The 12,544-nt window shown below is 43.7% G+C and overlaps 1 long non-coding RNA gene across 2 annotated transcripts in view; it reads right to left on the reverse strand.

Annotated features, from left to right (window-relative positions):
* LOC140908602 (uncharacterized) overlaps positions 1-12,544 on the reverse strand; it is a 139,846-nt gene that overhangs the window by 107,038 nt on the left and 20,264 nt on the right. For both annotated transcript variants that reach the window (XR_012157928.1, XR_012157927.1), the window contains exon 2: positions 3,328-3,399. This is a non-coding gene — a long non-coding RNA (uncharacterized LOC140908602). The remainder of the gene's footprint in view (positions 1-3,327; positions 3,400-12,544) is intronic.

A 12,544-nucleotide genomic window follows, 5' to 3' on the forward strand; every position in this document is an offset into this window, starting at 1 on the left:
TACATCTTGACTGGGGTAGAAATTGTTTCAGGGATTGGTTTTGCATATCCAACCCGATTGGCAACAGGGTTGTCCACAGTTATGGGACTAAACCGCTTAACAGCAATTGTCCCAATGCCTCAAGAAATCCAATCAGATAATGGTTCGCATTTTAAGAATAAACTTGTAAGGGAATGGACCCTTAACCATGGAGTCCAATGGAACTTCCACCTTCTATATCGACCTCAATCTAATGGCATGGTCGAGCGCTGGAATGGGTTGCTAAAGAATCACTTGAAGCCTACTGATGGCACATGGGGAGACAGACTGGACGAAGTGGTGCAGAGATTAAACAACAGACAGACTCCTACAGGAAGTCCAATCAGCAGGGGATTCTTCCCTACAGGGAAAGCTATCTCCCCTGCCAGAACACCACTGCACAGTTCCAAGTATGCTCCCGGAGATACTGTTGTGATTAAACATCCAGCCCTGGGAACCTTTACCTGCGTTTTGCACGCCTATAAAGAGAAAGGTGTATGGAGTGCCTTAAATGCTGATACAAGGCTAATAACCATTACAGAGGCTTGGATCGCATCCAAGACCGGCTGACCATGTGATTTATTGCAGGAATGGTCCCATGGTTCCGAGCAACCTGCCAGCTAACCTGTCAGCAAAATGGACCATGCAGCAGACCTGTTTGATCACTAGAGACTACTATGGACTGTTGATATATTTGCCATTACTTATAATAGCAGGTGTAATTTTTGCTTTTGGTTTTAAAATAAGTTTTTTTAGCTAGAACACGACCCACCAGAGATATGTTCCTGCAAGCCCTCATGATCCTTCTGTTGGCTCCAGTCACCTTGGCAATACCAGAACATCCTCTTCGGGGAGCAATCCAAACCATCGCCTCAGCTGCTGGTGCTACAAATTGCTGGATGTGCACCTTGCTAGATTCAACCAATGGACTGGGAATTGAATTTGTACCACTACATGCAGTGGCTGAGAATGGACAAACCTCATGGATGCAATGGTTAGCTCAACACTTGGGATTCTCCCTCTCCCCGTTTTTACATTCGGTTGTGAATACTGTTTTAACCATTTTAATTATTGTAATTGTTTTTTGTGTAACTTTATGTATTATGAAGCGTTTGATTCAAACTGCTCTTTCCTCCACACAAATCAGATACCTAGAGCTAAAAAGGGATCCTACCCAATTCCGCGAACCCTCATCCTCTAATTTGGTTGTTGGGTATTTCTAGATTTCCCCAAGGAGGGCAAGAGGTGCTGGCATCACCGCCACCTTGCAATCTGGGATGTAGTGTGGTGCATCAGGGGGTGGAATGTAGTCAGACAGACAGCCCCCCCCACTCAGACCAGCATTGCTGGAAACACAGGAGGAAGCAGGAATAGGGCACTTAACATATATTCCAGCACAGCCTTTGAAGCTGTGAAAGCACAGGTGTGCTGCTACAATGTGCCTCTGGGAACAGATACGACGATTAAGCTCACAGCAGGCAGAGGCCCTGTGACAGACATGGCTCTTAGCCCCAACTAAATAGCATGATGCACACACACCAACATCCTAGGTGGGAAAATATTTACCCTGATAAAAGAAATGTCCAGTAGTCGAAACTTATTGTTTCTCTCCTTTGCAAGTGTAAACTACTCTTGTGAAAGCTGGCGTCGCCCAGACAGACCAGCCTCAATTTGGCATAAGAAAGGAGAAAGAGAATAAAGGAGTACAGAGGTATAAGTAGGGGACCTACAGCACCATGATTTTTGAGTGCTTTTCACTATCTATCTGCTGGTCAGATAAGTGACAGCCTCCCAAGGCTTCTGCAGCTAAGAGGGTCCCTACGCCTTGTCCCTTATTCGTCTTTCCGCGGAATTGAGTGACCGATCCTGGCTTGGCACCGCTGGAATCGAGAGATGCAAGGAGGGTAAGAAGCACCCACACCTGATCTCCTATCTTTAGTGTACACATATTTTGAAATAGAGCTCTATACTTTGTTTTCTTTCTTTGGGATTGTGGCTTCAGTTTTGTAACTTGTTTGTGTGTGTAACATCTCTACATTTAAATAAGTAGGCACTAGCAATTTTGTAACCACATGATTAGAATCTAGCTTAATAAATTTTGGTAACCATTTATGCATAAGCCTGACTTGTTTTCTCTGGTTTACTGTAAAGCAGCCAACACAATTAAAGAACCTCAGCCGTTTTGGCTCTAAAGCCTGGCCATTAGGTGAGAGTACTAAGAGCCTAGCGTTGAGTTGTGCCGCCTCCACGGGGCAAACTCTTGGGGCACCTGTCAGTCAATCCTGGCTGCCCGCTGCGAAGGAGCTCTGAGCTCTAGCAGTTAAAGTCACGGGTGTGGAGAGGCTCTTAGTGCTGCCATTGGGGCACCTGTCAGTCAGTATTGACTGCCCGCTGCGAAGGAGCTCTGAGCTCTAGCAGTTAAAGTCACGGGTGGTTAGGACCTTGGGGCATCCGTCAGCCTAGCCCGGGCTGCCCGCCGCGAAGGGACAGTGCGTCCTAGCGGTTAAAGTCACGGATGGTATAAACGGGCATAGCTGGCACCTCACCAAACATCCTTGACCATCGGCTAACACTCCCCCACTGCCATTTGCTGCTCCTGCCCCTCTGCCTTGGAGCTGCTCCCGGGAGCCTCCTGTGCGGGGTGTGGAAGGGTAAGAGGGGGGCTAATGTCAGGGTGTTCCCCTCCCCTCTGCTCCTGTCCCCCGCTTACTCCATCTCCATAGAGCCTGCGGGGGGACACACACGACAGGGCTCAGGATGGAGGGAGCTTGCTGGCAGCAGCTGCTGTCTCAACTTGCTGATCTACTTAAAAAGGCAATGTACTTAGAGTGGAGTCAGCATACTTAAAGGGGCAATGCGGATTTCTCTCTCACACATAGGGTGTGTGTCTCTGTCTGCCCATGCTATCTCCCCTCCCTCCATTCGTACTGCCTTGTAGAGTGTGAGGCTACATGAACAACGTGTTAATCCTTGAGGGCTCAGCTGAGTGCTAGTTCATCATTTAGCAGCAAGGCATTCCCGGGAAATATCCAACCCTCTTCCACCCTCTGACTCCACCACCTCAACGAAGCTTCACAATCATCATTGCTGTGTATAGTATTAAATTGTTTGTTTAAAACTTATACTGTGTGTGTGTATATATAGTCTTTTGTCTGGTGAAAAAAATTTCCCTGGAACCTAACCCACCCTATTTACATTTATTATTATGGGGAAATTGGATTTGCTTAACATCGTTTCGCTTAAACACACATTTTTCAGGCACATAACTACAACGTTTAGCAAGGAGTTACTGTACATTCACTTACTTACTTTTTTTTTGGTGTTGGGAGGCTTAGTTCGCCGATGTTTGTAAAGTGTTCTGAGGTCCTAGGGTAGAAGGAGCTGTATAAATGCAATGAATAATAATTATTATATATTTAAAGTTCAGATTAGAACCGACAAATATTTCCCATCTCACTAAATGTGAGATGAGTGACTTTTTCCCCTCTTACATCTCTTCTCACATACATGACCTATACTTGATACCTTCTGAATATATCTTTCTTATTTTCACAGCTTTTTATACAAGTATTGATAATTTGCCCTCCGACAGACTATGGACAGAAAAAAGACTGAATACATTATATGTAATATAAGTAGACTATTTTATAAAATGGTTGTAACTGACCATAAATATAATAGCTGAATCCCTCTGTATCTTTATGTATTAGTAACATATTTACTTCTGCACAATTAAAAGAGAGATTGAGATTAATATAAAATATTAATAGTCTAAAGCAATCATCATCTAATGGTCCAGTGGGAAAGTTAAGTAAATTATAAAGGCAAATATAAAAAAATGAGAATAATAATGCAAGAGATAGCCTAAAAATACAAAATATGGGAACTCCACTATCAGAGAAGTAGAAAGAATAACAGGATCTGACTATGTTACACTCTCAGACCAAGTTACTGTTTAGAACTGGAGCATTTATTAAACTTTTACCATAATCCAACACCAAACATAGCTTGCACAAGCCCACTGCTGGAAAATATTCCATAACACTGAACAAACTTTTATGACCACACCCTGTTCACCAGAGCTGTGTCCCTTTGATCTCTTTAGGGCAGTTCCAGATCTTAACAGGACAAGAAGGAAAATATAGCTCTGCCATTCCTTTCAGTTCTTACACAAAAAATATTTACACTTACATTAGAATTTATATATGGGGGAGTAGTAATTTATTAATGCTACAATTACAATGCATACAACATTCTGTGGATCAAATCCTGTGCATCTTTTTCAATTTTTACCCAGTTAAATGCCCCAAAAGTCAAAACCTCAGGATGTGGCCCAACGTGTGTAAAATTCTAAATGTAGATTAGCTACTGTTCACTTAAGCAAAATCCTTAGGACACTGACCACGTCTCTTTATATATGCCTACACTGTCTAGGACACTGGGTTCTCTGGGTACTGCTGTGATCTAAATATTGCATAATAGTAATAATAACAAAACAAAAACAGAATTAAAGCTAATATACAAACAAGTGGTGCTGGAAGGTGGGATTCACCACAACTCAAAGAATGGGGTAAATTTCTGGGGAGAGAAGAAATTAATTATGACCTATAACCACCTAAAAAGGACAAAGGAAATAATGAGAGCAATAAGTTGGAAAAAGGACAAAATAGGAGGGAAAGAGGCAAAAATAAGGGAGGAAAATGTGATCTGAAGTGGATACAGGACAGGGATTATCTTGCTTCCCAAGTGTCAGCCCAATGAGTGGTTTCCCTGGCCATCACCTATAGAATTCTCTAATAAGAACTGGACGTTAGCCTAGATAGCCCCAAAGGTCTTGAATTGTGAATGAGCTAGTAAACAAGCATCTCCAAAAGAGCATGGGAGAAGATTTCTTACTGGTTCTCTCTGTCACTTAGTAATAGCGGTTTATATGCAAAAGAGACATAGTTACTTACTTCTTGGAGTTGATAGTTTAATCAAGTTCTTTTAACATATTTTGAAGACATAAGGCCATGCATATTTAGTTCACAATATGTTTCCCAGCAGGAATATCAGGAGTTAGTGTGGTTTCTTGAATCACTGATCAACACAAATTAAAAAGGAATATGACTCTTTCAGTCAATGGCCTCTTTGACATTGGAAATTCCAGTTCAAAGCAGATGGAATCAAAAAGGCAGTAGTAGAAATCCAATTACTCTTCTTTTGAGTGCTTGTCCGTATTTCACTTCTGGTGCACATGAACCTCATACACTCAAGATCAGGATTGTAAGGATCTGAGGGCGCAGGTCCTCAGTTTTTGTGAATCTAGAACCCAGGGCAGTAGGACTATAAGCTTATGACACTGCCTCATTGCCACCAAGGAATGAGGGGCTGCTTTGTCTGTCTTTATCTTGGAAGGTCGGGACCCACAGGAAGTTCTATTGGGATGACCCAGAGTCTGGGGCATCTGATTGGCTCATACCCACTACTTAAGCCAGGAAGTGACCCAGGTGGCTTGTCTGAGCAACAGTGCAGACTCCCTGTTTCTGCTACATTGGAACCCGCTCTTTGCCTGCCTCCTGCAATCTGCATGCAACCCTATTCCCGTTTTGCTCCTGTTGCTAGTTTCTGTTTTGGTCCTGCTCTGTGCCTGATCCTTGCCTTGTCTCTGGTTTCTGCCACTACAGCTTGCTCCTACCCATTGGCTCAGACTCCTGACTCTGATCTTTGGCTCAAGTGCTGACTCCGACTTTCACTCTGACCATTAGGCCAGATCACCTACGTCCTGGTTCCTGACAAGAATTTTTTGGCCATTGGTATATATTGGGACCATGCCTGCGACCTTTCTATCCTCATGCTTCCCACCCTAGGCCATAAAAGGCAGAACGGGGGTGACCATCCTTTAGTTCCTTCTTAACACCCTTCTTAACACTGCGAGATGGAACTGCTAGCAATATTCACTTTCTCTTGTGCCTTTTGCGACTCAATCCATCTAATTGTATATACTTTTAGTATTTAGTTGTCAGGGGTTGTCTGGTTGTCCCAGGCCCAAGCGTGTTCCATGGGTCACTTCCTACCCTAGTCCCAGTTGCTCTGGCATCATCTCTAGGGTTGGATGTGGGGTCTCTCTTGTGTCCTTTCTGCTTTGTTTCCAGCAGCTCCACAGCTGACAACAGCAAGCCATCCCACCTGGCTCCTGCATTCGGCTGGATCCCTGGTGTGCAGCTAAGAGGCTTGACCCCCAGCGGTTTAGAGTCCTGGTGGCTTCCTGGCGAGAGGCTGTGGCACACAACCGCTCATCTCCTCAGTCAGCCCAGACAGAGCTGAGCTGCTCCCTTGTAAATGCTCCCTCCACTGGAAGCATACCCGGCAGGGGTTAGGGAGCATGGCCTCTTGGGCCAAGAACTGTTCTTTAACCCTTGCTTTTCCCATGCACGGATGGTATAACCCCTCACAATAGTACAGGTGTAGCGTGAGGATTAGTTTTTGTTAGTTTAAAAACATTGTTAGTACCTAGTACTGGATTCTAGCCCATCCAGTGAGTCCAAATCTCTGTGTTTTAAATATTGCCCTTTTGTAAGGCAGCTATGCCTCTTAACGATCGCTACTCGAGATGCCTGTTTTACTTGGGTAGAGGCATATTCTGGAAAAGTGCTCCATCTGTGCTTCATTTTCCAAACAAATTCAGATGGTGAGAGAGGTTTGCCTGAAGTTTTTCTGCTGAACATATCAATGAGATATACTTCTGATTGGGTAAACCTGATCATCCTGGATCTGAGCAATCTACATCTAAAAGTGCTCTGGTGAGCTCTGACTTGACTGCCAGCTCCCAGGGCCCTGCTTCTAAAACGTCCTCCTTGGTTGTGACTTCTAACAAATCCTCTTCATTATCTGCCGAGAAGTAGGAAACAGCACCCATCTTCTAAAGAGCATAGACAAAGGTTGCCTTCTCAGGAACCTAGTAAGAAGATGCAGATGTCTCTCCATTCTGCCTTCTTGAAGGGTAGATCAACGTCTGGAATAGGACTGTGAAGGAGTCCAGTCCCTGAGTTGTGGTGCCATCTAAGGAGCAGGTTGCCTCCAGTGCTGACTCTGCAGGACCATCTCTGGGACTGTTGGTACAGGCATCAGCGGTACCAGTGCTGATATACTCAGCACCCTCTAGTACACCAGTGCTGAGGGTCTCCAATACACTGCTTATTGTAAGGCCTATGGGTCTAGTAGTGAGGCCTGTAGAGCTACCAGACAGCTAACATCTCCAGGCTGCCACTCAGTGGCAGCTGTAACCAAGTTGCATTCCACTTCCCATGACTCTCTGGCGACACAGACCATGGGAAATTCTGCTTCAACTTCAAGAGTTTGACAGACAGCAGCCCCACGGCTTCTGATTGGCAAACTGCCCTATATAAATTTAAGGGGCATTCCAAGAAGTGTCCAGGCAATAGTGTGGATCTTCTATAGCTGCCATGATCATTCCTGCTCCTTGCTCTTGAATTCTTGGTTTGATCTTGGCTTTATTTGGACTTCACTTCCTGACTCGGACCCTGATCCTCGGTATTGACCCTGGCCTGGACCTGACTATGAATTCCTCTGCTACTCCTTGCTTCAGGTTTGCCCCTGCTCTGACCCTTGGCCCAGAATGCCCTTGTCAGGATCCTGACACTTACTGTGCCAAACTTCTCAGCCCTGATTTAACCTCATGGTATCAACGAGAGACTGCTGAATTGGAATTAATTTGCAAACTGGACACCATTAAATTAGGCTTGAATAAAGACTGGGAGTGGATGGGTCATTACACAAAGTAAAACTATTTCCCCATGTTTATTCCCCCCCCCCTACTGTTCCTCACATGTTCTTGCCAACTGCTGGAAATGGCCCATCTTGATTATCAGTACAAAAGGTTTTTTTTCTTTCCTGCTGGTAATAGCTCACCTTAACTGATCACTCTCGTTATAGTGTGTATGATAACACCCACTGTTTCATGTTCTCTGTGTGTGTGTATATATCTTCCTACTGTATTTTCCACTGCATGCATCCAATGAAGTGGGTTTTAGCCCACGAAAGCTTATGCTCAAATAAATTTGTTAGTCTCTAAGGTGCCACAAGTACTCCTCGTTCTTTCTGCGGATACATACTAACACAGCTGCTATTCTGAAACCTCTCATGGTATCAGTTCTGCATGAGCCACCACTACTGGGCACTTCCTCAGCTGTAGTACTGAGTACTTCTATGGCATTAACTCCCTGTGGTGCATCCCAGGACCCCTCTTAAATCGGCTCTGCCCCCTGAGAAGGAATAGTCCTTCTCTCTCTCAGCCTTGGAGCAAAGTATGTTTCAGACAGGGAGTCCAAGTCCTATTACTACCCTCATGGACATAAGGGATCTAGAGAAGGGCACTGTCTGATATCCACCCCCACGGTTCCCTGCTACCTTTCCTTAGGGCACTCACTCTTGGCCCTATGGGTTTCCAACCTGCAAGGAAGCTAACCTCAAATGCCTCCTCCAGGGTTAGTTCTCCTTCCCCCGTAAGATCTCTTAGGGTGCAACAACCACCATTCCAGATGATACACACTGAGTTGCATCAGGAACAGGTACATCACAAAAAACACAAGGGCAGCAATGCTTATTGCAGTAGCTATCTCCTTATCTTCCTCAGTTGAGGCTGGAGTCCCTGCCTCACAATCCCATCCTGATGACTACAAAGCATTCCAGTATCAACTCTGTTGTATGGTAGACGTGCTAGAGGTACTGGTCGAGGTAGTGCAGGAGAAATCCCCAAAACTATTAAACATTCTCCTCAGTGCCAGAGTGATTGTCTATGCCAATCAACAAAGGACTTTTGTTGCACAGGCTCCATCTATGACAGACACCAGCTTCTATTCCACCTACACCTAAAACAGCTGACAGGTGGTAGCAGGTGCCTTCATCTGAATTTGCATATTTCTATACATATCTGGTCTCTAGTTTTTTTAGTTCTGAGAGGTGCCTGGGAGATATCTAGGCATCAAGGATCTAAGATGACAGCCAAGGAAAAAGAATCAAAATGTTTGGACTTATTTTGGAAGAAGAGATACTCCTCTGCAAGCCTCCAACTTCGGATTCCCAATTACACCTCTACCCCGATATAACACTGTCCTCGGGAGCCAAAAAATCTTACCGTGTTATATTGAACTTGCTTTGATCCACCGGAGTGCGCAGCCCCGTCCCCCCAGAGTGCTGCTTTACCACATTATATCCGAATTCGTGTTATATCGGATCGTGTTATATCGGGGTAGAGAAGTATTAGGCATTATTTTCTAAATATTACTATCTAAATTCACATGGTGTCTGATTTTTAAGTTAAGCTTCAGATACCTGAGAAGAGCCCAGGTCTTTAATTTTGGAGGGTCAATTAGTGGGACGAATTTCTCGAGGAACCTGAACTTTCATATCAGTGTGGTGCCTGTTTGGAAGGTAGATTAATTTCAACAATTCTTTTATGCCCTGAAGGTGAAGATGCTGTGTGATGAACATGAAAGAGGCTAAGTGACTGAGAAGTCTCAGACACATTCTTACAGATATTTGAGGATCATTTTGTAATTGATTGACTGAGATCTACCATGATGTTGAATCTGTCTTGATACAGGTTTGCTCTTGCTGTTGACAAGCCTAGAACTGCCCTTAAGAATTCTATTCCCTGCCTGGCACTGTCATAAATATAAAGGGAAGGGTAAACCCCTTTGAAATCCCTGCTGGCCAGGGGAAAACTCCTCTCACCTGTAAAGGGTTAAGAAGCTAAAGGTAACCTTGCTGGCACCTGACCAAAATAACCAATGAGGAGACAAGCTACTTTCAAAAGCTGGGAGGAGGGAGAGAAACAAAGGGTCTCTGTCTGTCTGTATGCTGTCTTTGCCGGGGATAGACCAGGAATGGAGTCTTAGAACTTTTAGTAAGTAATCTAGCTAGGTATGCGTTAGATTATGATTTCTTTAAATGGCTGAGAAAAGAATTGTGCTGAATAGAATAACTATTTCTGTCTGTGTATCTTTTTTGTAACTTAAGGTTTTGCCTAGAGGGGTTCTCTATGTTTTGAACCTAATTACCCTGTAAGATATCTACCATCCTGATTTTACAGGGGGGATTTCTTTATTTCTATTTACTCCTATTTCTATTAAAAGTCTTCTTGTAAAACACTGAATGCTTTTTCATTGTTCTGAGATCCAAGGGTTTGGGTCTGTGGTCACCTATGCAAACTGGTGAGGCTTTTTATCCAACATTTCCCAGGAAAGGGGGGGTGCAAGTGTTGGGAGAATTGTTCATTGTTCTTAAGATCCAAGGGTCTGGGTCTGTAGTCACCTAGGCAAATTGGTGAGGCTTTTTACCAAACCTTGTCCAGGAAGTGGGGTGCAAGGTTTTGAGAAGTATTTTGGGGGGAAAGACGCTTCCAAACAGCTCTTCCCCAGTAACCAGTATTTGTTTGGTGGTGGTAGCGGCCAATCCAAGGACAAAGGGTGGAATATTTTGTACCTTGGGGAAGTTTTGACCTAAGCTGGTAAAGATAAGCTTAGGAGGTTTTTCATGCAGGTCCCCACATCTGTACCCTAGAGTTCAGAGTGGGGGAGGAACCTTGACAGGCACTAAGAATGATTTTTTTTTTTAATCTTTCCCTGCTGTTATAGCATCCTGTAATACCTGGACTCTATCGTCAAAGAAATTAAGGGGCGACTGACCCTGCTGTGCCATTTATGTCCTCAGGTAGGGAGAATGGGGGCACTCAGGGTGCAAGTGCAGGTGAAGTCCCAACACTGCTGGCCAAAAGATTCCGATCTTGAGTGCATTTTGGTCAATATAGTGAGGCTGTGAAGCCAAATGTGAGGTAGGAAAATTTCTAATTTACTCCATAATGGGAGTACCAATTGTTAGGATATAGATATTCAGGCCTGTCTGCAAAGGCCTGTACTCTAAGAATTTAGGTGTATTCTTATCACTTGGCTAGTGATAGAGGTATAAAAGAAAGAATCAAAATCACTGTCTGCTGGTGTAAGGGCCTTCTCTTACTGTGACAGTCTGAGGCCCTGTTCTTAGGCTCAGGCCTTTGGCTAAGCAGCAGAGGCAGCCATAAGCTGGGAAGCGAACGGTCACATCCTCACATTCCAAACTAGTCACACTGAAATAAGGTGCTATTGGGCTGTTAGGCACTATCAGGACAGGATTGTATTCCTATCACCTCCAGAGAAAGGGAAGTGCCTAGAAAATGTAAAAGGAAACTTAGTTTGATAGCATCCTGTCTGGCAAGAACTCACTTATCAATAGCTGGGATGTGAAATCCTCACTTCTGTATTGTTTTGTCATTATAGTTCCCACTTTGCTGTTGTTTGTCTGTATAATCTCTGTCTGGTTCTGTGATTGTTCCTGTCTGCTGTATAATTAATTTTGCTGGGTGTAAACTAATTGAGGTGGTGGGATATAATTGGTTACATAATCATGTTACAATATGTTAGGATTGGTTAGTTAAATTTCAGGAAAATGATTGGTTAAGGTATAGCTAAGCAGAACTCAAGTTTTACTATATAATCTGTAGTCAATGAGGAAGTGACGGGGTGTGGGTGGGGGTGGGCATGTGGGTGTGTGAGATGGGAACAGGGAATGGGGGTAAGAAAATTGGAATCATGTTTTGCTAAAGGGGGAAATGGGAACAGGGAATGGGAGTAAGGAAGTTGGAATCATGCTTGGCTAAGGGCAGGAATCGGAACAGGGACACAGGTGTAAGGCTCTGTGGTGTCAGAGCTGGGAAGGAGGATACTAAGGAAGGAAACTGGAATCATGCTTGCTGGAAGTTCACCCCAATAAACATCGAATTGTTTGCACCTTTGGACTTCGGGTATTGTTGCTCTCTGTTCATGTGAGAAGGACCAGGGAAGTAAGTGGGTGAAGGAATAAGCCCCCTAACACCAATATGTCAAATATAATTCAAGGCGCCTTTTTATCTAGCCTCAAAAACTATCTTCAGATAAATTGGAGAAAAAGATGTATCTCTTCCTCAGATCAAGTCATATTCCATCTGCTAGGCAAAGAGGTCTTCCATCATCCCCATAATCAATGGAATTTACATTGCTGACACTTTTCTTGTCTGTGTAAATTTATTTTAAATAAACCTAGAGGATTTGAACATACCAAACAGGAGACCAAAAACAGATGTAAACTGCTTCTTAGGTCATAAGATACAAAGAATCCTATTGGAACCATGAATGTTAACTTTCCTAATTATTAATATTACCATAGTTATTTTTCAGGCACTCACTTATCAATTTTGAAAATCTTGAATTTGTGAAAGTAGTTTTCAAGGCAGAATAGCTACGTACGCTGTTATCAAACAGACTTGACATTTCCAGGATAAGATAAATACTTACATTCAAATCCTCTTAGATTGTAAAAAAATCTGTTGGCCATCTAGGATGTCAGTTGTCACTGCACCATATCATGACATTTGAAACTTCATAGTAACAGTGGGGACAGAACTATGAACCTCCTTTTTCTACAGCAACAAAAAAGAATCTTGAATAGCTGC

Source organism: Lepidochelys kempii, chromosome 3 (genome assembly GCF_965140285.1).
Source record: "Lepidochelys kempii isolate rLepKem1 chromosome 3, rLepKem1.hap1, whole genome shotgun sequence".
NCBI lineage: Eukaryota > Metazoa > Chordata > Testudines > Cheloniidae > Lepidochelys > Lepidochelys kempii.